The 27,929-nt window shown below is 35.4% G+C and overlaps 1 long non-coding RNA gene and 1 pseudogene across 1 annotated transcript in view; one reads left to right on the top strand and one right to left on the bottom strand.

Moving 5' to 3' along the window:
- Positions 1 to 27,929, top strand: part of LOC143228147 (uncharacterized) — a 54,654-nt gene that overhangs the window by 21,762 nt on the left and 4,963 nt on the right. The window lies entirely within an intron of this gene.
- LOC143227902 (FMRFamide receptor-like) lies at positions 1,870 to 22,581 on the bottom strand (annotated as a pseudogene).

Below are 27,929 nucleotides of genomic sequence, written 5' to 3'. Positions count from 1 at the left end.
GGAAGTAATACTGGAGTTAAATATCATTGAAACGTGTACTGGAAGGTTATAAAGTGGGTAAATCACCAGGTACTTGATCTTTTTTATTCAAACCAAATCTTTTGTCATTTCACAAAATTATATTGCGCTTATTATTCTTACTAGTATAACTTGACAACTGCTACAAATATTAACTAACAAATATGACAACACATTTGTTCTCCATGTTATTAATAAATGGTATAGTGGGCTCTTTATGTTAGAGGAGTCGTTACAGTGGTATCCATGATCGTGGTCTTTAGCTCTTTGATGTTTTTATGTTTGTTGGCGACACACGATATCCTTAACATACCCCCCATACTTCTTTCCTGTACTGGCATCTGTAATTATGCTGCACCACAATTTCTCACATATAAAACGATTTACTTGTTTCCTTTCATTTAGTTTCCAATAGCAGCATAACGGCATTTCAAAATCACGAAACATTAAGGATGCTCATATACACACATATTCGCTTACATCTCTGAATAAGTTGAAACATTTCTGAATGTGAAAATGATGAACCTCTCGAAATTTCAACATCATCTCGGTAAGTTTTGACTAAACGTGTGTGTGTAATGCAAATCTACTAATTTTAATCTTCACACAGTAAATATAAACATAGTTCTTGTCTAATATCAGAATTTTACATTTTAGACCAGAAACATAATTTTGTAATTTAATTGCATTTTAATACAAGTGGAACATTTACAGACAGCAGTAATACCTAGGTAACATTTGTTTAAAGTTTAAACAAATATAATTTTCCATCAAATGATGTTCTCTTCATTAATATAGCTGATAAGCCACGTGCTTGCCATGTGAACTAAAATTTCTATTATTACGACTATAATCTCTTATTTACTAATTCATGTTCACACAATGCCTACTAAATACTGATTATTACCTTAATAATGTAATTATTGTTAATTAGGTCCATGTTTTTCTCTTAAAGTTTCTGAGGGACTTATAACCTTTTAATGGAGTTAATAATGAAAACCACTCACAACTATTTAAGGAACAATCTTTCAAAACATGCGATTTTGTAGTTGCTGTTCATTAAAACAAATTAAATTTGCTTCTGAGTAATGCTATGGAAGTTGTCTTATCAGAGTATTTTAGGAAGTAATATTTTTAGCTCAACTGAGGTTCCTATGACCACTTTCTATTATTATTATCAAACAGCCTTTCCAGAACTCAAATGCCTTTGAGATTCGATTTGACAGAATAAAATTTATAATATTTATTTCCATAACTTGACTTAATAATTACAATGTCTTTATTTAGCCATTTCCTGAAGTGTAGATCTTTTAGACAACTGAATGTATGTGGTAGTTCAGCACTCTCTCTGGTTTGGCCAAGAATGTATCATGCTTTCCTCTTTTTAATTGAAAACAATGTTTTTCGCGCTCAGGTTGAGGGTAAGGCTTGTTTCCGGTCACATTACGCCAACTATGACGAAAAGAAGGAAAACACTTTTTGCTCTCTTCATTAGTTGTTTTGTTTTATTCGAGATATATTGAGTTTTTACATACAGTCGATTAAAAGCAACGTCCTTGGACTCGATTTTCGAGTCTACAATGTAAGCGATGAATATTTCGTTGACCATACTGACCTTCACTCCAAAAGTTGATCTTTACTCGGACATTACTCATTTCCCTGGACATACTGATTTTGTTGTTTACGTTGGAGTAATTGCTATTCTGAAAGCCAACACGTAACAGATTATACGGACCTCCACTGCAGAAGTTGGTCCCTTCTCTGATACTGTTCGTCATCCTGGAAACACTGACGTTGTTATTTACGTTGGAGTAGCTGGTATCCTGAAAGTTGACATGTAATCGAGCCAGTCTAGTCTTTAAACAGGGGAAAAAATATCTGCAAAAAGGTTCGTCGATATTGCTGACTGAGAAGACAATAAAGAATAAAACTCCCAGCGGAATTAATAGCCATTAAGAAGTTAAAGATGTTTCCTCATCCACGAGTCATGGGATTTGGGGGCTGAAACGTGGTGTACACCAGGAGAACAGCTGTGGGCAGCTGGCAGACCATAAAGGAGACAACTACAGCAATCAGCATAATGGTAATCTTCCTCTCCTGTCGAGAATAATTCCGATTGTTTCGGCGTCTGGTCATCGTTTTCCATTGGTTTTTGGAAGCATGTACAGACCTGATCAAGAGAACGTTGTAGACAGTCAACATAACAAGTGGTAAGAATACGAACAAAGATACGCATAACCAGTAATATATGTTTGTGTAGAGTATATTCATTCCAAGTTCAGAAAATGTTGGCTGTACTTTGGTCTTGTTCGTAAGGGGGTCAGTGACCTCTATAACACTCCATTCGAAAGGAGTCGGAATAGTCAAACAAGAACATACGAAGGCCACAGTTATAACCACCATTTTGGCGCGAGACTTGGTACAGTACACCTTTCCTTTTATTGGGTAACACACGGCGACATACCTCTCGATTGTAAAGGCTACAGTCAACCACACAGAAGTATTACTACAGGCATCATTAGCAGTATAGTATAGGGCCACAGTCGCCAGTAATTAACATGGTGGAAATCAGTCATACCAGGGTAGTGAGAAATGGACAAGATCAGAATACACATTAAATACAACATGTCAAAAATGGCCAAGCCGGTTAAGTAATTATTGGTAGAGAAGCGCATATGTCGACGGGTCATGATCACGATGGTCGAAAGTTTGCCTACGACACCGACAAAAGAAACTTAGGTTCAGAAATCGTAAGTGTGTGAGCTCAGAACCAATCGTTTCATTTTTGTTTCGTTTTCTAAGTTAAATACTGTTTCCACGGTCTGCCACAGGTCGCAATATTCTGGTGACATTGAGTATAGTTCCAGTGTTCAGTCTATAATGTTACAGAGTAACAATAATTTACGCTTTACTAACATCACATCTTCCTTTTTATGATAGGTGTTCCTGTCACTAGATGGCAGCACTATACACGTTAGCCATTACAGGAATAAATCATTCAATTTTTTTTGTCATTCTGACAGATAGCAGCACCAATAAAAACACAATTTCAGCAGAAGAACTCATAGATACAACAACAAACACCAAAAATAAATCACCAGGTGAAGAATGGCACTTCGAAATTATTTGAACATCTCACAGCAGTTTTTAATGTATCATTATACTCTGGCTGTATTCCGGTTTCTTGGAAGCATGCAAATGTATTAATGTTCCATAAAGAAGGAAAGCCAACCAATAACCCAAATAGCTACCGACCAATCAGCCTGACTAGCTGTGTAGGCAAAATTCTAGAGAGAATAATCAGTAACAGACTCTCCACATTCCTGGAGACAACATCAAAATTACCTGAAGAACAAAATGGTTTCAGAAAGTTCAGACAAACAACAGACCACTCAGTCAGATTAACCGAAGCAATTGTTGATAGTTTTAATAAACGAGAATGCACTGTCGCTTGTTTTCTCGATATTGATAAGACATTCAACACTGTATGACATAACTGTCTCCGTTTCCGAGACTACCGAGGGGAACTATTCGCTGGTTGTTAAATTTTCTGTAAAACAGTTCATGTGAAGTAAATGTTGAAGGAACCTCCTCTGAGAGTCTCACTCCAGAAGTTTGTGTCCCTCAAGGAGGGGTGGTTAACTCTATCCTATTCGTTATGCACGTGAATAATATGTCTTTAAAAGATCCAAATAATGGATACTCCTCACAGTTCGCAGACGATGTAGCAAGCTGGAAAAGTGCACCAACACTAGCAACAGCATCCACAACATACAACCACAATTAAATAGAATATTGTCAAAAATATAGAATCAAAATAAACACAGCTAGTAGTATTCACTAAGTTAACTAAACATAAAAAAGCACAACCACAGATCTATATGAATGGAGAACAACTCCAGACTGCTACATCTGTAAAATTTTTAGGACTTACGTTCGACTCAAAACTAGCGTGTGTAAACCACATAAATAATATTATAACAAAAATTTGGCAAAGAACAAACTATGCTAGGAATCTAACTGGCAAAACCAGTAGAGCTACGACAGACAACATCATAAAAATATATAAAACATACATTAGACCCGTCATTGACTATGCAGCACCTGCATGGATAAACGTAAGCAAAAGATTTCTTCAAACAAAACTACAAACAATACAAAATACACTACTTAAGACAGCTTACAAAGTACCTGGTACAACATCATCTGAATTCACGCATAAACCCACACACATAGAAACAATAGCAGATAGACTCCTACATAGTACAATAAACTATTTTGATAAAAATTGGATGAAAAATGAACTGGTAAGCAAACTTGACAGGTACTCCATACATGATGATAATAGACCTAAGCACTTTTCCCCAGTAAATATATATCTTCTAAATAAATAAAAGGCCACCTATAAACTAGACTCCACATTAGATTAGGGATTAATTACTAAACATTGAAAGGGTTTTTTTATGTGAACATTTTACAGTTAATACCTAACTAATGAAAGTGCAAATAATTATGGAACTATAAGAGAAATGTTTTATTTGTACCAAGTGTATATGTAGATAATACATGGACATTACCCTGAAAGGGGCCTGTGTAAGTGCGGGTTACTCTGGCCCTAGTGAACCATATATAAATACACTTGACAGTTGTAAAACCAAAATTTCAAAGAAGGAGGAACAGGTTAATGAAATCTGACCGTCCTGGGTAGATAAACATCCATACCCAAATACATATACAGAGAGAGAGAGAGAGATTGTTTGTTTGTTTTTGAATTTTGGACAAAGCTACTCGAGGGCTATCTGCGCTAGCCGTCCCTAATTTTGCAGTGTAAGACTAAAGGGAAGGCAGCTAGTCATCACCAGCCACCGCCAAGTCTTGGGCTACTCTTTTACCAACGATTAATGGGATTGACCGTCACATTATAACATCCCCACGGCTGAAAGGGCGAGCATTTCCTGGCCATTCCTTTAGATTACTATGTCATCTGCAAATGGAACTGTTATTCCAAGATCTACTGATTTCACCTTTTCAACTTTTGACACACACACACATATTGAATAGAACAGGATAAATGGGAAATTACTGAGCCAGTTCCGGTGAAATAGTTTGAAGCTATCATGTCAACATCTTTGGAGAGAAGAAGACCTTCCTTTCAAATAGCGCCACTATAAATCAATTAACACTTCAATGATCTATTTTGTTGTCCTTCACGATGTGCATCAAAGTGTTATATTTCACCCTATTCTAGACATCCTCTAAGTCCAGCATAGCAGTCACTATTTCAAACTTTTTTCTGAAATCCCTCACACACATCTTAAGCAAAGATTCTTGCATTAGCCCAAGTGTCCTTTTTTTTTGGCTTATAGCTTCCGAGAGTGTCTAGCAGAATTTTTCTCTTTTCTAATCAAGCATGAACCTCATAGCAATGAGAAATCAAGAATCAACTTCTTAGTCATACACATTTTACATTATCTTTCTCTGGTTAGGCAATGATTTTAAGTTTGTTTGTTTTGTTGTTTTTGAAATTCGCGCAAAGCTACTCGAGGGCTATCTGCGCTAGTCGTCCCTAATTTTGCAGTGTAAGACTAGAGGGAAGGCAGCTAGTCATCACCACCCACCGCCAAGTCTTGGGCTACTCTTTTACCAACGATTAGTGGGATTGTCCGTCACATTATAACGCCCCTACGGCTGAAAGGGCGAGCATGTTTGGCGCGATGGGGATGCGAACCCGCGATCCTCAGATTACGAGTCGCACGCCTTAACACGCTTGGCCATGCCGGGTCAAGAGAGAGAGTAAAATGTTGTGTTTCTAAATGTCCTCATTTTAACCTACTTATTATCCAAACAAAAATTACCACCTTTCGAAAGTTAATCAAGAATGAGAACAAATTTCTAAAATCGGTAATTTCGAGTGTATTATTACTTTCTCCAAAGAAGTGTTAAACGTAAGACAGTTGTACCAGTTAAAGAGAAGATTGCATCTTGAATGTTGGGTAGTTTTTATGATGTTTCGTCAATGCATTCTTCTTTGTAAGAATTTATTTCAAGTCAGTGTTGAACTGCTCTAACCAGAGAGACGACCTGGAATGATATAAGATCGAGACTCCAACAAACGTAGATTAAAAATCTGCTTATTTTCTAGCAAACGGAGGTTTTCGAATATAAATCTGAGAAGCGAACCGCTGTATAACGTATGTGATGTTATCGATATTATTTTTAAAAGCGAAGCATTAAATTACATTTTTTTAAAAATCAGACTAATTAGTGGTTGATTAATTTTTTCTGTATGTTAAGTCATATTTGGGCCGGGCATGGCCAAGCGCGTAAGGCGTGCGACTCGTAATCCGAGGGTCGCGGGTTCGCGCCCGCGTCGCGCCAAACATGCTCGCCCTCTCAGCCGTGGGGGCGTTATAAGTGCGGTCAATCCCACTATTCGTTGGTAAAAGAGTAGCCCAGGAGTTGGCGGTGGGTGGTGATGACTAGTTGCCTTCCCTCTAGTCTTACACTGCTAAATTAGGGACGGCTAGCACAGATAGCCCTCGAGTAGCTTTGTGCGAAATTCCAAAACAAACAAACGTATGTCGTGAAACATTATACGTAGGTTGACTGATTGTTTGAAATTAAGCACAACGCTACACAATGGGCATTTATACAGGTGTTCGGAAAGTCACTGTGCAGTTTTGTAATCATGTTTTATTCAGCCTATTTCAAGCCAGCAACTGATAGCGGTGTTTAGAAACAAAATAAGAAGGATCCAGGCCTGTATTGATGCCAACGGGGGGTCACTTTCAACATTGTTTATAATTGTCATTCATATTTACCTCCTGTATTCTATATTGAAACATGTCTGTTAATGAATATATAAGTGCACAGAGACTTTCCAAACACCCTGTATATAAGAGAAACCAACAGATTATTAGTTGAACGTACCCGAGAAGATCTCAGTGATATAATAAATTTTAACGAAAATAAACCAGTGACCCGACACTTCAATTTGCACAATCAAGCTCTTGTTTAATTTTAAACTACTTGTTTTGAAGAAGGACCCTAAAGCAAAAAAAAACCACCAACAACAACAAAGAAACAAATAAATAAATAACCGTAAATTACAAGAAAACAAACTATTTTTTTTTTATCTGGGAACTTTCCACACCAATGTGTTAAATGAACATTCTAGTTTCTTGTTATCTTTCTCATTTATTTTTACCTACACGTTAAATGGTACAGTGAATTATGTATCAATCTATTGATTTTTTGAGCTATAATATATATACATATAATCATATATGTGTGTGCATGCACGCGCACGTATGCATGTATCCATATATCTGGATTTTTTCGATGTATATATATATATATACAATGCTTTTATTTACGGACTTAGTGTTTATTTAGTAATACTTAAAGAAAGGCACTGTCCGAATCGTGATATAAACAATGGTGTGTGTATATATACATATATATATCTGTAGTTAACTTTTTGGTTAGTTTGCATTCAACATTTATATTTTAACATGTGACATGGTTTAAGAAATTCAAAATAAATACTAGATACAGTGGTTATAGAGTTCAAGGTAACTTTAATTTCACACAACGTTTCACACAATCTTCGGATGATGTTTGTTACAGCTGTAAAATGAAAGATTTTCAGAAAACACTTCTTCTTCATGTGTCAAATCTGCGGCAGACATCGACGACCATGGCATGTCAGACTTCTCTGTTGTCAATCCTCCTTATCAACTCGATGTTGCTCATTGAGTTCTTGGACATATTTTTAGTTTGGCTTGCCATAGGTTTTTCTTTGCAAACAAAGCAATTACTTGCTGTAGGAGCAGTGTCCATACAGGACCGTTCTGCCCAGCCATTGTTCCTTAGATTGGAGTCATCTGCCTGGCCAGATTGAGTGTTGCGCCATTAATGACACTATGTCAGTTGCCTCGCACTAAAAGGTAATAATAGAGGAACGTACAAAGCCAGGGTTCAAAGTGTGTTATAACAATAATTTTAAATCGATTGTTGTAAAGAAATGACGTCAGTGAAAGAGTATTAAAACAGTAACGTAAATCTTGTGAGGGGTAACAATAGGAAATAATTGGAAGTTGGAAGCTGTCAAAAGTCGAATAATTAAAAAAGAAAATTTTTCCTTTAAACCTAGTTAAGAAATTATACTTGTACGCAAAAAAAAAAAAAAAAAAAATCGTTCTTCGCGGCCACACGTATAACGTTTTGTTGTCAGAGTAACAAGTCTGAGATCTGACATGGAATATTTGTCGTCCATAATTTTATTCTGTGTATACAACTTTAACGTTATATGTATATGTAACATACATACATTATACGATTTTAACGTTTAGAATATATGTTATGTGTTCGTAACGTACAACATATATTACTTACGAGAAGTATCAAAATAATAAGAACTACATAACGTTTTATGAAGAGAAAAATATGCAAATAAATGATGCTAAAACATTTAAAGTTGAAAGTCTACAAAGTTTACTAGTAGTGTTAATACAGACTGTAAAATTATGTGATACCCTTGTAGCAGGGGTCGGCAGCCTCTTTCCGCACAGGGGTCAGAGGCCATGTCTGTGAGTGGATGGAGGGCCGCATTAAGTTACAAACTTGAATTATGTTTTTATGACCACCACAGGCAGGGTGGATGTGATATTTCGTTTGGGGACTGAGGGCTTGTGTCATATTTTGCTAATTATTGTCATAGTAAATCTATGATGTCAAAATTTTTGACAATTCTGTAAAAAACGCTTCTTTTATCTCATGTGACAAGTCTTTAAAAGCATCTCATTGAAGGTTACTGTGTATATTTCAAAAGTGTGAAAGAGCACACGGATTGGAAGTCCCTTTAACAGTAGCACTTGGCACGTGGTTAGGGTTCTCGACTCGCAACCTGTGGGTCACGCGTTCAAATACAAATATTTTCGCCCTTTCAGCCATATGGGCGTTATAGCATGAACTTTAATACCCACATACATATCATAAGTCAATCTTTGAAAGTGAATTAACCTATTAAGTATTCCGTGTGTCAAAAATCAAAGCACTCATTCGTGAATGTCATTAAACGCTGTCTTTCGTGATGTAAACTACTTGTTTCCACAAACTCTAACGCCGATATTCGATATTGAACACTAAATACGTATGCTTAGTTAATCTTTGAAACTGCGTTAACTTATTGAGGACTCTTTGTTTTATAAATCAAAACACACATTTGGAGTGTAATAGCCTTAACAGCATTAAGAAGATCATGGTGTCGTTGTGTTTATGATGTCTTAATCCATCCAAGGAGTAAGATGTTGCTGGTGGTTCTTCTGTTGATTTAAAAAGTAATATCTCAAATGACCTGCTTCTATGTCATCAGTTATAAAACAAGATAAAAAACGTTAGTTTTATACTTCTAAATACTTTTTCATTGTAAAAAACTAAACGAAATGAAGTAAAGAAATAAAATACGGTTTATAATACACTGACATTCTGTATTTATAATATTTATAATACACTGACATACTGTATTTATAATATTTATAATACACTGACATACTGTATTTCAGTTGTTCAGTGATGATCCATTTCTCTTTTTTTTTGCACATGTTTCTTTGAAATGGACCACACTAATACAAGAACAGAACGTTCACAATATAATTATAATACATGCTATGTTAGTTTCTATAGACCAGTTCATCATGTTAGGAAAATACACAAGTAAAAATAAAACAACTGAAAACAAAACTACGAAATTCCATAACCCTAGGGCATTTAAAAGGTTGACCCATTCTCCCAGCACTTCCAAAAGCGCTCAGGTTATCGAGTTTTTTACTTCCATGCACGCCCGGCATGGCCTAGCGCGTAAGGCGTGCGACTCGTAATCCGAGGGTCGCAGGTTCGAGCCCGCGTCGCGCTAAACATGCTCGCCCTCCCAGCCGTGGGGGTGTATAATGTGACGATCAATCCCACTATTCGTTGGTAAAAGAGTAGCCCAAGAGTTGGCGGTGGGTGGTGATGACTAGCTGCCTTTCCTCTAGTCTTACACTGCTAAATTAGACACGGCTAGCACAGATAGCCCTCGAGTAGCTTTGTGCGAAATTCCCAAACAAACAAACAAACTTCCATGGATTGAGGTAGTCTGAGTATATATTATTATAAAATCACCTCAAAAATAGAAAAGATGTAATGTGTGAAAACTGAAATATAGCAAGAGAGGTTAGAGAAAAAAGAATTCTATAAAAAAACACTTATTATCTTAGAATGAAACTGTTAAATAATAATTAATTAGTGATACTGTTAAATTAATAATTAATAAATTAATAAACCTGTTAAATAATAATTAATTAGTGATACTGTTAAATTAATAATTAATTAATTAATAAACCTGTTAAATTAATAAATAATTATTTATTTTATGTTTTTCCTCCCACTAGCAACAGCACTCTCCTTTTATGGTTTTAGAGACTGATCAACCATCACACCAATATTCCTCTCTTTCATGACGCTATTAAGGTTATTCCAATTATCTTGTATTTATTACAGTTAAAACCCATTTATAATTTATTTCCTCAAGTCACTAAATGATATAAATCATTGTGTAAAGCAGCAGCAACTTCCAAGTTCCTAATTTCCTGTTTGATCAACTATTTTAATCTGCTATAACACCAGTCAGATTAATTTTTTTAAATTTGTTATACATTTCTTTATTTTTATCTCTTACTTCTTTTGTGAGCCAATCTTTTTTTTTTTGCTTGCATCTACAATTTTCTCTCTATATGGAATATATTTCTTTAAGAATTTTCCACATTTGCCCAGTGCATACGAATACTTCAGCTGCCCATATTTAAAACAAATAATTTATATTGCGTCTAAATTTATTCATTTCTTTGAAATTTGGAATCAAAATATCATTATTACTGATTTTTTATATGCAGCAAATCATGAAACCTAATACAGCAGTGATCACTTGTACCTAGGTGTTTTACAGTTTTCACTATCTCAACCATTTATATACTAGAAATTAGCAACAAACCTAAAATATATTTACAGTAGGATTTTTGACAAATTGTTGAAGAAATGCGTCTTGAACAGTTTCCAGAAATATTTTTCTTTTATGGTTTGACTCTAACGATTCCCAGTCAATATATCTGAAATTAAAATGATCCATAATTATTACTTCATTAGCGGTTCAATTTTAATATCACTGTCAAGTTTTTAATTAATTTCACCAGTTTCATCTGGTGGTCTGTTATAAGTTGTCCCTTGGTATCTACTAACAGAAACCAAAATGGTTTCAGTATCCTTAATCTTCTCAACTTTAGCAGGATGTAGCTCTCACATTACATATAAAACCGATATTTCTTTCTTTGTACTATTCTCTTCCTATTAAATAACCTATAACCATGTATTTCAAAGAAATTTCTGTCTTCAAAACCAGTTAAATTTAATCGTGTTTTAGTTATTTTAATTATACCACAATATTCTGTCCCTGCCAATGCCCAAAAGTCATCTATTATTTCTTATACTTCCTTGTTTGAATTTCGCGCAAAGCTACACGAGGGCTATCTGTGCTAGTCGTCCCTAATTTAGAAGCGTAAGAGTAGAAGGAAGACAACTAGTCATTCTCACCCACCTCTAAATCTTGGGCTACCCTTTTACCAACAAATATTGGGATTGACCGTATTAACGTCCCCACGGCTGAAAGGGTGAGCATGTTTGGTGTGACAACAATTCGAGCCACCGACCCTCGAATTACGAGTCGAACGATCTAACCACCCGGCCATGCTGGGACCTTCTTACACTTCTAGCATTACAATAGTAACAATTAATCTTATTGTTATAATTAATTTTATACTGAGTACTTATAGTAAATATTCCCATACGTCTCAGTTTTTTGTTTAGTTCAGTTTGTCTTTGTCCCCACTGCTATCGCTTAATTGAAAACTTTCATTACAGATGAGTTAAAAGCCCTTGCAAATATGCCATACTCATTTCTACTTAAAGGTAAACCATCCATTCCAGAAAGTTACCTCCTCCCTCTAAACTGATCTCACACGTCCAGCCAGCTAACCAGCTCATCCTTACATATTAATTTTAGCCTAGCACTTAGCCCTAATGACCTATTATACAGTTAATTTATGTCATTTATCCTTATATGCTTTTATTAACGTCTTATGCTTATTAATTAACACCTCTGACTTACTCTTCTCTATATTATTAGTCCCTACATGCACACCAAAAAACTGCATAGTTTCCAGTTACCTTCCTGTTTGATCAACTATTTTAATCTGCTATAACACCAGTCAGTTTCAGTTTAATTTGTTTTAAATGTCTTATGGTTTTCTTTAATTTTATCTCTTACTCCTTTTTGTGAACCAATTTGTTTGTGCTTGCAGGTACCATTTCCTCAATATAAGGAATATATTCGTTTAGAACATTGAAAAATTTACTCTTTAAGAATCTTCCGTGTTTGCTCAGTGTCTATCAAGTCTATATATTTAGGTGTCAGCATATTGTGTATGAAACCATTATAGGAGCTATGCACGTGACGTCATTGAGCGTAAGAACAAATTAGTGAAATAACGACAACTCCAGAAGTTAAATAAATAATTATCAGTCTCTAATTTAGCAGCGAAAGACTAGTGGAAAGGTAACTAGTCATCACCACCCACCGACAACTGTTGGGTTACTCTTTTACTGACGAACTGTGGGACTGACCGTATAACGCCTGAATGGCTCAAATGGCCAGCATGTTTGGGAAGATGGGGATTCTAACCCACGCTGACATTAAGAGTCGAGTCATCTGGTCATGTCAGACTAATATAGTGTTCATGATTGTACACCAGTTATATAGTGTTGGTGAAAGTTGTTGAAACTGTAAAATAACCCATAGCAGTGTTAAAAATGAAAGTAATATATATTATGTAAAACATAAATTATTATTAATTACTGGAAGTCAGTATAATAATCGATATAGAAACAAAGTTAACAATGGTTCTGTTGTTCCAAGCTGATGTACTTCACTTTTTTTTCTTAATTCCACTAAGTTTAAGGACTATCTCCATCTCGGAAAGTCCTTCATTTGAACACATCTTCATAATCCACGTACATGATCAGATTTCATGACCATCACATACTTTTCCAAATGTGACAAAGTTTTGGTAGCATCAAACTACATACTAAATTCCAAATCATACCACTGGAAACTTATCAGATGTGGTTGGCGTTCGAGATGTTGATTTGGCTATTCAAAATTATTTTAATATAACATTCTGAACCCTGTGTATACTACTAAAGAAAAGATTAAAATGTGATGCAACTAAATCATCACACATGTACATTTCAATATTTTAGTAGAAGTAGAAATGCTCAGTTTTTGTGAAATCATAGTTTAATATTGGATGAGTCAGGTAGATCGCACACATCATGAAGATTAAAAAGCTTCTTTGTTAGAATCTTTTAAACAGGTCTATCTAATATTAGTACAACTATGCAAGGAAACGATAACATGGGATCAAACAAAGAGGAACTTTCTTTGTAAGATGGATGGTAAGTGTATACGAATGTTGAGTATTCCAATGTTCATATAACCGTCAGAACACTTGGGAATTGAAAGAACACACTGTGCAAAAGATCTTGTAGAAAAGAAAGGAATGGATAGAGGGTTTTAGGGTACCTTCAACAAGGTTCCATTGATTGTGTCGTTCTCAATGGCAGGAGTGAAAGGACTTCCATCATAACCTTGACTACAAGAAAGAAATTATTTCACTTGTAGACATAGTAGAAGAGGATCAACCTAAAAGAAAAGGAAGAAAATTCAGTCCAGATGAAAAATATAATGAAAAATACTCCTAGGTGAAAGGGTTAGAAAAGTAATATGAAATTCAAGATTCATGTTCAACTGGAATGAATTTAGAAAGTACAGTTACATAATAACTGTATAAAATAAAGACAAAACTAATGAACAGCATGAAAGCGTTAAAATAAATGTAAAAGGGAAGATTTTATCACATCATGAAACTAGTGTGCCAAATGTAAAGGTGAAGATGGGGACCACAGTTTTATTATATCCTTCGCAAAATACCCGGTTTTGGAAAGTTAACATTTCCTACGTGAAAATACATTTCCATCAGATGCTTACCCTTTTACACAGAGATGCTACCTTCTGTGAGCATCTGCTTTGAGTATTTACAGGATACTAGCTTTTAAGGGTCTCTGACCTAAACTCATGTATTTTTTCGTGATCTATATTATTGGATAATGGTGTTATTGTGCAGTAAAAGCCCTATACCAACAGAAAAGCGAATCAACTCCCTCTTTGCTAGCTCCATCTATACTGCTACACTCATAAAACTTCAATATTAACGAGGAACGGAGTCGTAAGTATCCAAAAGAAAGCATACTCATCAGAAAACTTGTGAATGAAGTGGCTATTTGATAGGCAGAACATGATACAGATGGAACATATGATCTGATATGAGATCCATCACTCCCAATACATGAGAATCTATAAAGCAAATTTATTGGATAGCTGCCCAGTAACGAAAGTCGAGTGCTTAGAAACAAAGTGTCAAAAATCTGGTGTGCACTCTGTGATCGATTTACAAATCAACAATGAAATTGTCAGAATAAATCATAATTAAACAACCCATAAGCAGAGGTAAAAAAAATGCAAGCATGTTCTGTGGACATAACAAAGGTCAAGCACACTGATGTGGAGGAATTGCTTATGGTGGTCCATATATCTGATGTGAAATTGTTGTTCAGAGATGTATCAACCGGTAAAAGAAGCATCTGTGAAGACGTATAGGTTCTCTGTAAGAGAACCTCAATAATGGTAAAGGATTGGTCTAGCCACCACAAAAGTTTCTAGAGCACACTAAGGTACAGGCAAAGTGGTTGGATCAAAGGGCTCCTTGAGGTGCCCCAATGGTTTCGAAAATCACGTATGAGCCATATATAAAGGAACAAACAGTTATAATTAACACCATGATCCCCAAAATGGATAGAACCTCTTGAATAGAATGAGTTTTATAACCTAGTGACAGATAGTTTCAGAGCGTATACATGAAGAAGAGAAAGGTTTGAATGGCTGAGGATGGAACTGAAGAAAACCCCTAAGTGGGTAAGGTATTAAGTGGGAGTGAGAAAGGATTTGAACATTTTGACAAATCACCCACGCTGAGAATAATGAAGGTATGACTGGAAGACTCTTTCAACGAGTATTGAAAGACAAGCTGATTTTGCATCAAATAACAAACCATGGGCCAAGACAATAAAGATGTCAAGCAAATGCTCTGACCACGTGACTGAAATCGTTGGATCTGATGTAGTGTTTGAAACATGAAAATATAGTATCAACGGATGAAGCAAAAGAAGCGTCTAGAGGACTCTCCAGTGGGAATATGAAGTGAGGCATCAGAAATATAGACCTTAATTATCAATGAACCAGGAGTAAAGGTCCAATGAAGGGAACATAATTTTTCAAACAAATATGTTGGACAGATTGATAACTAAATGTCATCTCTGGTCTTTTCAGGAACAAGTAAAACCATGTAGGAGGGATAATAACCCTCTTCACAGCTGAAGAAGGTAGAAGGTATTCTAAAGAAGATGATACTGAATAGGTTTAGAAGTGATAGTAAGAAATAATACAATTGAAGTAATAGTCCACGTGTAAGAATGATGGTAACCCATCCGTCCGTTGGCGTGTGGTACCAGAGGTGTGATATTTACGACATACCCTATTCACTGGGTGTGAGTTCTTGAGGGTGTCACAAAATACACTGAGAAAACAGACATCTGACAAAAACTAGAATGTGGAGAAGTTTGGGAGCAGGAAGTGAAAAGGTAGTATTGGGAAGAGAGCCCCAAGTACCGTGGAGAAATGGTGGGTTTGAAAAAACTGAAATTGGAGTGTGCCAAGAGACGATTGGTGATATATAGCTTCTTCCCTAGATTCAACAATATCTAGAACACCCTCAAAATGTCATTGCAGAGAAAAGAGACGGGGCAACAGATCCCAACAACGAAACACAAAATCCCAATAACAAATTAGCGAAGTGAGTAGAGAGTGTACTGAATAAATAGAACAAATCACAATAGAAAGTAAGTGGGAACAAGAATCCTTCCAAACGGAAATAACTTCTCTATGATGTACTTATTATATGAGATGAAGGGATGAAATGTAAGGAGATTTAAAGAAAGGATCAGAAACTGTGTAGTTACTCTGAACTCAGTGGAAAGCTTTCCAAACATGCAAGAGATTCCAAAGTCTATGAATATAAGACGGTGCAAGTAAGAATGACTATAACTCATAATGAAGGGATCAGTAAGGCTGCGAGGACCAGGAATATGGTCCTGAGAATGTAACTGGTCTAAAAGAAAATCAAATGCAAATATAAGGAAAAGGGATAAAAGAACACATACACCAGGATTATATTTATGCAAAAGAAACTGAGAAGTGTTGTGAAAAAGAGGCAAAAGAGCTGGAATGGAACATACCTGAGTTACTCTACACACATAATGATAGAATGGTCGAATACTGTCCTAAATAAGAAGGGATGTTCACGGAGCCTAAGTATTAGATGTAAATAAACAATCAAGTTGACGTCTTCCTAACTTTCCCTTTGAAATCGAGGTGATGAAAGAGAATAAAATGGATGACAGTGAAATTGCAGGTTGCATAATTGTGCTCACTAATACATGAAAAGTAGCTCTTATGTTATCGGCACATAACGTTCTTTCTCTAGCCACTGATAAAATTTGACTTATGAGGAAATTCTTCTCTCACATTAGATGGACAAATAGTCATATGAACTTATGAGTTCATAAACAGAAAAAATATAAGTTGAAAACCCAAGGTAAATCTCTTCCATTTAATAATTCTTAAATTTCCAAAATACATTTTTTAGATGTACAGTGGAGCGCCATTAAGCCGTGGACCAGTAAACCGCGAAATCGCTTAAGCCGCTGTAGCAAGTCTTGTCTTTTGATGTATTAAATCTACTACCTGGCTTTTTAAAGTTTCTCACACTCTTCTTGTCTTTATAACTTCAAGGGGATATTTAAAAAGGATTTGCTTTAATTTGGGAAATAAATAAAATATATTACAATAGAAATCGACCGTTAATCTACCTTATCCGCTCTCTATGCCAGCTTTATGGAGGCCGCCATTGTTACCGAATCACACCTCTCCATACATTAAAGTTAATCCGCGGTAAATCCGTGAAAAAAGTGATCAATAATTAAAGTATTATTTTTAATTCGATAATCCGATATTTTTATGGAATTGTATAAATATTGGCCACAAACCCAATAGAAATCACTTCAATTTCTGAATTAATAGTGAGCATATCATATTGACATGGCGGCCCGCATGTAACACGGGAAGACGAAATTTTACAGGGAAAAGCGAACCATCGCAATGCATTGGTCGTTTGTGTTAAAACGGCACTTGTCAATTGTATCTGAATAGTCTATACATTAATATTATAATTATCACGCAATGGCCCGGATGAGGCTCCTCGGCGGAGCTGTTAGCGACTTTGGCTTTTCAGTCACTAAGGTTTAAGCCGCGGACCACTTAACCCGCGGTTAACCCCCCCCCAAATACCGCGGCTTAACGGCGCTCCACTGTAATAAGGAGGAAAGAAGTTAAGTTTCATGAGGGAAAACTGTAGAATAAGTTGGAAAATAAGAAAGTGGTGTCTAATGAAACTGGTGGAAGGCTTTTGCTTCATTATAAGAAGTCTCGTGAGTTAAGATGGCAGTTGCTCTAAGGCAAACGAACACGGAAGAAAGCTTATCTGTGTGAAAAGGTTTGTCTTGTTTTAGAAGGAGCTGTACCAGCCAAAGAATATATCAGTCGGTTGAAAAGCTCCTGTCATACCATCTGCTGCAGGCTGACTTTTTGGAAATCCGGTGTGGAAGTGGACCAGTTCCGATGTATTGTGTTGGCTAGGATACTCCCCTCCTCTCATGGAAGAGAAGGTAAACAAGTAGGTGTATCTACATTTAAGAATGTTATTCTCATTTTTACACTCAGTTCAGTGACCTATACTTTCAGAATGGGAGAAGAGTATACCCGGTTTGTGTGTTTTTACACTAGTGTGTTCCTCCAAGAAGAGAAATCACCTCCAAACTCAATTATTTGGATATTTTCCGAGGAGTGCTTGTCTAGATAGATTATACACTGGGTACCCCACCAAGTCAATGTGAGATTCCAGATATTATGTGAGTTTGGGTAAGGTATCCTATCGAAGTTAATATTTTCTTACACTGAAATTACATTTCCTACAGGTACTTTGCTGTCTTCGCACTTCCCGTTTCTGATGCTTCTTTTCCGTCCAATTTCGAATTGAAGATTGTGGTCTATACTGAAGAAGGGCCAGCTGTGACAGTAATATGTTTCAGATCAGCTGTGACAGTAATATGTTTCAGAGTTGTGATTCCTTAATCACATTCTACATAGCAGCTGAACCACGTTGAAACTTGACATAGATGAGAGTTTCAAGGCAATGGCGAGCAAAAGCATTTTCGCTTATTGAGAGCTGCACTGAATAAGAATAGCTGTTACGTGAGAACGAAAAGAAATCCTATAGAAAATATTATGAAACCAGATATTTTAGAGTGTGCATAATAATCTGATATTTGTGTATAGTCTTAATTTGTTATAAAACGGTCCCTAACAAAACTTTTCGGGATCGTTATAATATTGTTTTTCCAAAATAAAATTTTGGACAGTCAATAAAACTACAAACACATATATACCCAAAAACATTCATAATATTCTTAATTCATTCAATTAAAGTGGCAGACAAACAGAAATCCATTTTCTCCCTCGTCTTTTGTTATAATTTCAATTAACACTTCAGCCAATAAATTTCAAGTTATCTCAACTAATTATGCTGTAGCATATTTCTATCAAAATAAACCATTAACTATAAGTACAAATATCTAAATAAATTTGAATATTAAGCATGGCAAATGATAATATACGTAATATTTAACACCAATTTATAAATAAAATAAGGTTAATAACTTTATTTCATATATCGAAAATAAAAATGTCATTGAATAATATATTAAAAATGTTTTGAGAAGTACACATCTTTGTAAGGTTAACAACGTTAAATATCGGGCTGTCTGATGTGTATATTGAGAATAATTTAAACCACGATTGTAATGTTGTAGCTCTGTAAAATAAGTGCTGTAACATCTGGGTATTAAATGATATTCTAAGAGAAATAAAGTATGTGTTACATATTATATGTTGTAAAAGCAGGTGTTATATGATAGTAATCAAAATGTTAGGATTAAATATGTTTGAATTATTTGTATATAACTGAACCTAAAGTTGTTAAACATCTCAGAATTCCAAAGAGATTTTTCAAACATTCCGTTTTTAATCTTCTCTTTATATCTTAGTGTGTAGTGTTTTAATAAATGACTTTAATGTCCTTAAATATAATAAATTAATTGTGCCTTAAATGCTTGAAAAACACCTTTTAAATCTAGCTCGACAATTTGATGGAGTTCCTTAAGGCCCTGGGGTGTGTTATTTATTCTATGAATTGAAAACGCATAACTCACTGACAGTCTGAATTGTTGAATATGACGTTATCTGGTTCAATAAGAAAAATGTTACCTTTTTGATGGATTGTGAATCTTTCTATACTGATGCAAGTTATTAAATTACTTAGGTAATTATTTTTAGAGTTAAAATTAACTTCAAACAGACAATTATCATGACAACTAAATACGCTAATACTATCAAAATTCATACAGTTGTAGTTCTGAATGTCTACTACAATAGATAATACAGAATAACACTTAACTTACACAGGTGTCTACTATACTATTTGATAAAAACATTTTTTGTTGAGATAACTTTATGTTTGAGAAATACAGTTTAATTTCAATAAACTTAACAAAATCCAATAAATATAAATTTAAATAACCATTTTATTATTTGCTTTCACGTACTAAACTTTCTAAGGCTATATTCCTTACATGAAGGTTTGGTTTTGGAATTTCGCACAAAGCTACTCGAGGGCTATCTGTGCTAGCCGTCCTTAATTTAGTAGTGTAAGACTAGAGGGAAGGCAGCTAGTCTTCACCACCCACCGCCAACTCTTGGGCTACTCTTTTACCAACGAAAAGTGGGATTGACCGTAACATTATAACGCCCCCACGGCTGGGAGGGCGAGCATGTTTGGCGCGACTCGGGCGCAAACCCGCAACCCTCAGATTACGAAGCGCACGCCTTAACGCGCTAGGCCATGCCAGGCCCTCCTTACATGAAGGATCGTTCATACCTTATAACGGGAAAAGTTTAAGTTAATCTATCAATTTAAACTATTTATATGACCTACGGTATTTCACTATGACACGAACCTACTTATACCAACTACTACCAGAAGTAATGGATGACTATTTCAACAATAACATACCGTTACGTCATATTTTGATATGTTAATTGTAGTGTGATTAATTCCTAACAATATAGTGTAGGTTATCCTGTTCTGAAATAAATATGTCATCAACATTATTTATACCTGTTCTACCGTTACATAAAAAAGTGTATGTTGAGCTTTGCTTTTGTCTGCAGCTTTTCAAACTGAGCACGAGAAGAGGCCGTCACAGGAGACAGATGAAAGGTACCGCGGTTCACAATATAAATAACACAAGTCGTACATAATATAATCTGTCCAATCACATTCGAAGTCGTCCGCAGTTTTTCTTCAAAGCCGGCCTTCATTGGTAGACGTTGAGATAGAATTTTGTAATATTATAAAAGGGTAAGGCAAAAAGGTTGTGCCAAGTAAACCATTAAGGAAATTGTACAAAAACGAGACATGATTAGTATCTCAATAAATGATAATTAGTTAACAAATACAACCACAGGATTTGGAATTAGGAGTTATAAATCAATAAATAGGTTGTCTACTGGAGAAGCTTGTCAGAGCTCACACGTAAACAAGCAAGAAAGTCTGTATTTAGTTTTCATTTTTCCTTGTGAGTTAATAAATGTTACAAAATGGTAAATTATTACACATTTTAATAATAGAGGTAGAATAAACAAACAGCTTTCAAACGTCACGTAATTATAAAAACTCCATTTATTTTAACTAACGTTTCTCCTTTTGTGGCTTCATCGGTGATATTACATGCTACTGTTTGATATTAAAATATTCGTTAAATCATAAAACTAGTATTCTCCAACCTGCCGTAACGTGTCCTTAACAATGTATAAATTATTGTTGTTGTTACACTGTTGTTATGGTGTATTTATTTTACTAACTGTATCGCTATACAAATGCGCGTGTATAACAACGCTTACGAACACTTGAACAAGAAAGTTATATATACATCCACACACATGCGACTCCCTATATATATGCGATATATATATATATATATATACACACACATAAATACATCCAGATATTTATACGCACACACACACACGTATGACTATTTTTGTATTATAGTTTTAAAAAAATGGATAAATAGATATAGTACATGGCCAAAAGTATGTGGACACCTGACCATCTCACTCATATGTGCTTGTTAAACATCTCATTCCAAAACCATGGGCATTAATATAGAGATGGTCTCCCATTTGCTGCTTTAACAGCCTTCACTTTCTGAGAAGGCTTTTCACTAGATTTTGGAACATGGGTATGGGGTTTCGCTCTTATTCAGCCCTATAACATTAGTGAGGTCGGGCACTGATGTCGGGCAGTCGGCGTTCCAATTCATCCCAAAGGTGTTCGATGTGGTTGAGGTCAGGGGTCTGTGCAGGCCAGTAAAATTCTTCCACACCAACTCGGCAAATCATGCACGGGGGCATTGTAAGGCTGAAATAAAAAAGGTCCTTCCCCAGAATGTTGCCACAAAATTGGAAGCACAGAATTCTATAGAATCTCATTATATGCTGTAGCATTAAGATTTCCCTTGACTGGAACTAAGGAACCCAGCCCAAACCATGAAAAACAGCCCCAAACCATTATTCCTCCTCCACAAAACTTTACAGTTAGCACCATGCATTCAAGCAAGTAGCGTTCTCCTGGCATCCGCCAAGTCCAGATTCGTTCGTCAGACTGCCATATAGTGAAGCATGATTCATTACTCCATAGAACGCATTTTCACTGTTCCAGAGTCCAATGGCTGTGTGCTTTACACCACTCCAGCAGATACTTAACATTTCGCATGGTGAATTTAGACTTGTGTGCAGCTGCTTGACCGTGGAAACCCATTTTATAAAGCTTTTTATATAGTACTTTTATTGATGTTGCTTCCAGAAGCAGTTGTGGACAGACGATTTTAACGCGTAACTCGCTTCAGCACTCGACGGTATCATTCTGTGAGCTTGCGTGGCCTACCGCTTCGTGGCTGAACCGTTGTTGCCTCTAAACGTTTCTACTTCACAATAACAACACTTACAGTTGACCGGGGCAGCTCTAGCAGGGCAGAAATTTGACGAACTGACTTTTTGTAAATTTGGCATCCTATGACAGTGCCACCTTGAAAGTCACCGAGCTCTTCAGTACGACCCATTCTATTGCCAATGTTTTTCTATGGAGACTGCATATCTGTATGATTGATTTTGTGCACATGTTAACAATGGGTGTGACTGAAATAACCAAACTCACTAATAAGAAGGGGTGTCCACATGTGGTGTACATAATTCACTGTAGAAAACCATTTAAGTGTGGGTAAAACGAAAGTGAAAAATATTACAAGAAAATAAAAAGTTGATTTAGCGGGTGGAAAGTTCTAAAATTATTTTGTTTTCTTGTATTTTACGCTTATGTTAGGTTTCTAGAGGTCTTCTTCTAAACAAGTATGTTGAAATGGTCTAGGGTATGGTTATGAAAATTAAAGTGTCGGGCAACGTGTCCGGCAACTGGTTTATCTGCGTTAAATTTATTATATCTTTAATATATTCTCGGGTACGTTCTGCTAATAACAGTGGTTTGTACGTTTTATAATGTTGCACAACTTGAACAAACAATACAATATATGATGCACTTTGATGTGCAGGTACACTGATCCTTGATGTAAAAACTCGATTTAGGGCCTTGCACAGATGTTCTTGAGACAGTGTAAGCATTCGTGTCACAGCGCATGTTATTATAAGAATAGCTACATACAATAAAATGTGTGTCTGTTGAGGTGAGTTTTTTAAGGTTACAATAGATTAAGTCGCTGGGGCTTTGGAAAAAAAATATGTTTAGTGGTGAGGTTAGAATTAATATCAGTATCGTAATAGCAGAAAATTATGTGGGGGCTTTGGAAAAAAAATATGTTTAGTGGTGAGGTTAGAATTATTTACAATGGTATGTGAGGATAAGGAGTAACCTCACACAGAAGAGTTATGTCACGTGACAGATGATGAGGAGATGTAGTTGAGGATAAGGAGTAACCTCACACAGAAGAGTTATGTCACGTGACAGATGATGAGGAGATGTAGTTGAGGATAAGGAGTAACCTCACACAGAAGAGTTATGTCACGTGACAGATGATGAGGAGATGTAGTTGAGGATAAGGATAAGGAGTAACCTCACACAGAAGAGTTATGTCACGTGACAGATGATGAGGAGATGTAGTTGAGGATAAGGAGTAACCTCACACAGAAGAGTCATGTCACGATGACAGATGATGAGTAACCTCACACAGAGATGTAGTTGATGATAGTTGAGGAGTAACCTCACACTCACACAGAAGAGTCATGTCACGTGACAGATGATGAGGAGATGTAGTTGAGGATAAGGAGTAACCTCACACAGAAGAGTCATGTCACGTGACAGATGATGAGGAGATGTAGTTGAGGATAAGGAGTAACCTCACACAGAAGAGTTATGTCACGTGACAGATGATGAGGAGATGTAGTCCTGATTTACAGAGTTTCGAGAGTTTTACAGAATGTTTTTGAAGTAGTTACGATCAAGGAAACATTATTCCAATTCTGTTGAGCGGGAATTAAAATCATAGTCTAATGAACTGGGATTTGGAGATGTTCTTTTTTATATGTATGGAGTTGTTAGAATTAAAGTGCAATTAATTGTGGGTATCTGTAGGTTTATAATGAACACTGACTGTTATTTTATCAGAAGATATAGAAAGAAGAATATGCAAGAATGATACTGATGAACTGGAAATGTTACGCGTGTGAGACAATGAAGATGACCTAAGAAAGTCCAAACGTTGTTCTTTACTTTGTTTTAATGAAAGTTTTAATACTCGTACCAGCCGCTTTGAGATACATTAGCACGAACATCTCTGCATTTGTCAATGTAAGGGCAAGCGTAGTCACGACATTATTTTTAACGGATGTCTTTCTATCTGAAGATGGCCCGGCATGGCCAACTGTGTTAAGGCGTGTGACTCGTAATCTGAGGGTCGCGAGTTCGCATCCCCTTCGCGCCAAACATGCTCGCCCTTTCAGCCGTGGGGGCGTTATAATGTGACGGTCAATCCCACTTATTCGTTGGTAAAAGAGTAGCCCAAGAGTTGGTGGTGGTGGTGATGACTAGCTGCCTTCCCTCCAGTCTTACACTGCTAAATTAGGGACGGCTAGCACAGATAGCCCTCGAGTAGCTTTGTGCGAAATTCCAAAACAAACAAACAAACTCTCTGTGGAATTATTTAACATGTTATTTTCTGCCAACGGTGGCTGCAGATTATTTGGAAACACAATTCCCAGAGTAATGAGTAAAGAGTAGAGTAATAGATAGAGTTAAGGTTTTCTTACTGTAATATGCACTCCTTTTGCATATAATATAACGTTTTGCGTTACCTATCTAAAATGCTCGAAATCTAAAGGAAAAATCAAGGTTAATGCTGTAACTATATTTCACGTTCGTAAAACTTTAAGAAAGGCATCATGAGTTTCATATCTGTCTACTTCAGTCAGTGAGAATTGTTCAAAGGTACCTTTATAAAAAGTCTCACCTGGATTGCTTGAAATATTAAGAATAACAGGCTAAAATTCCTTAATTTGGGATTTTTTTTTGTCTTATGTAAAAGCAAAGGAAAGGTACAATCCCATATCCTGTTTTAGTCTGTGCGGGTTGTTTCAGTCTATCTTTGGACCAAATCTTGTTTGGACTTATGGAAATATAAGGAAACTGCAGGTTAGAATATAGTGATCATAATTTTGTCGAAATGGGGTTATAATTAAATAAATGAAAAACAAAATGTCTGGGTGTTTTGGACTAAGTTGTATACCCTTCAGATTTATCAGATACCCTATCCTGTTTTAGTCTGTGCGGGTTGTTTCAGTCTATCTTTGGACCAAATCTTGTTTGGACTTATGGAAATATAAGGAAACTGCAGGTTAGAATATAGTGATCATAATTTTGTCGAAATGGGGTTATAATTAAATAAATGAAAAACAAAATGTCTGGGTGTTTTGGACTAAGTTGTATACCCTTCAGATTTTAAAACGATTAGCTCTGAAATAAATGATTGCTACGCAGATGCACCTATAAGGGAAAAATATGCAAGAAACATAGGAAATATAAGTTTTTCTCCCTAAGGGGATTGGATAATAAAATTTAAATTTGGGTTTTAATCCGTGTGAAATAACGTTTGAACTTGCCCGCCAGTATAGGTTTCATTTCCTCTGACGTGGTATATTACGATATTTTTAAATTCTAATACTTTAGAGCAGAATAATAATAATAATAAGCCATATTAAAGTAATTAAGAGATCATATAAACTAGTGGGTTTACAGGATATATATATATATATATATATATATTTTTTTTTTCCAGATTGTCGTTTTTCTATTTTATACGATAACTTAGGATGAAGACGAACAGAATATGTTTACATTGGGCAAACGTAAGTACATAATTACGTTGTATGAATGTGTCTAATAATTATTATATGTTTTAGAAATAAATTCAACCAGTTTAAATAGGCACCAAGGAAACACACGTTTTACAGGATGATAAAATAGAAACGCTGATGTTTGGCTTTAATAATTCAATTACATTTCAAGTTATGTATGTAAAGAACAGATATAACGGTGGAGATATGGTGATATAAGTGTAAGAAATATTCATATGATATTCAGATCTGAATAAAAAGTTGTGTTAATTCTACTAAATGATAAAGTAATCCAATTAAACGAGCTAAACATTTGTATCTAATCTGAAGTCTAAAGTGCTTTATCACATTTTTATAAAGAAATACTAAAGACTATGATATATCACACTTGTTTACGCCAAAAATCTGCAAAACCATATTTCGTCGTATATTAGAAAATATGCACACATTAAAAACCTGATCAGTTGTATCCAAATATGACAGTTCTACTATTTCATGGTATAAAAATAGCCGAAGATTTGGCGGTGGGTAATAATGACTAACTGCCGTCCCTCTAGTCTTACACTGCTAAATTAGGAACGGCTGGTGCAGATAGCCTTCGTGTAGCTTTGTGCGAAATTCAAAAAACAATTAAACATATTACAAATGATGGTTTATATATAATAGTTTTACAAACTATACTGAGTCTTATGTTCGGTCTAGAACTGAATATTTTATCGATGGTCCAGGTCCACGACGAGGACATTACTTCTGAGTTGATATTGTTAGGCCTCACTTAACCTATCGTTGTCTTTTCCTTCATTGACCTCACACCGCATATGACCTGACTCCTTCCATCCAAGATATTTAATTTACTCTTAGAAATACTAATGTCAGAAGTAATTCACTGAATTTAAGCGGTTTATAATATTCAAAATTCCTGATCAAATTCTGTAATTTTCCGATTAATAGGCCAGTGACGGTGCCAAAGGGGGGCTTGAGTCCCCAAAATGAGCCAAGCCCTCCTCAGCCCCAAATATTGTTACCTACATATATTCATAAAATATGGAAAACACAATCGTCTTTGTTGCTTAACAATTAACATTAAAGAGACATAGATCTGTATGATAGTGCTTGAGATAAGAGTTGAGAAAAATAGTTTGGCTTCTAAACTGCATAGTATTTAAGACCCAACTACGATATACGTAGTGTAAATAACTTTTATACATACAATTAACTTGTTTTGAATATATTGTTTGAAAAACAAGTGGAGTGCATGCTGTTCATTTAATTTTTAGATTTGTCTCTAATAAGTCACAGACACCTACTGTAAAAGAATCAGTAAACCACCAAAACCTCATTTAACTTACTATATATATATATATATACTAATTTTATTTGTCTTATACTCTCTTTATTTCCATCAAAAAAAACACCGTATAACAGAAAAATTCTCTTTAGGCGTAATTTTACTTCTGATTTTGCAGATATTTCAAAAACAATTCTAATATTAATATTAATATCTGACATGTTTTTCTTAATTACATGCATTTTATAACTTGTATTATTACTTTAAAGATATCTTATAAATAGAATTTTATCCTTAAAATAATTTTTTCACGTATTTTTTATTTATTTTTTGTTTCTTCTGCAAATTTACCCATCTACAAGTATTATTTATAGCGTCTCTATTAAAGACTTTTTCTCCAACTGACTATTCAAAGACATCTGTCATAAAAATCTATCAGTAATGGTAATTAAAAGAGTATAACATTATGAAACAATATGAGTTTTACCCATTGCTCAAAATAAAAAAATACGTAATTGACAATTAAGAACCTTCAGACTATATCCAAAGTAAACAGTATTTTAATAACTAGTCAGGATTAGACCACTTGCTTACAATAAACGCTCAAATAACATTACAGAAACTGCTGTGTGATAACACAACTGACAATATTTCTTATCTTGAGTACAAACAGGAAAGCACATACTATTGGGTATTTAGCCCGCAAGCTATGATAAGTGAACAAATTGAGTTGTATGGGGCGATCTAATTAGTACCGTTCAGCTTTGCTTGGTTTTCCAA

The sequence above is a fragment of the Tachypleus tridentatus genome, chromosome 10, assembly GCF_004210375.1.
Source record: "Tachypleus tridentatus isolate NWPU-2018 chromosome 10, ASM421037v1, whole genome shotgun sequence".
Classification (NCBI taxonomy): Eukaryota; Metazoa; Arthropoda; class Merostomata; order Xiphosura; family Limulidae; genus Tachypleus; species Tachypleus tridentatus.
This window is presented reverse-complemented; position numbering and strand designations above follow the sequence as displayed.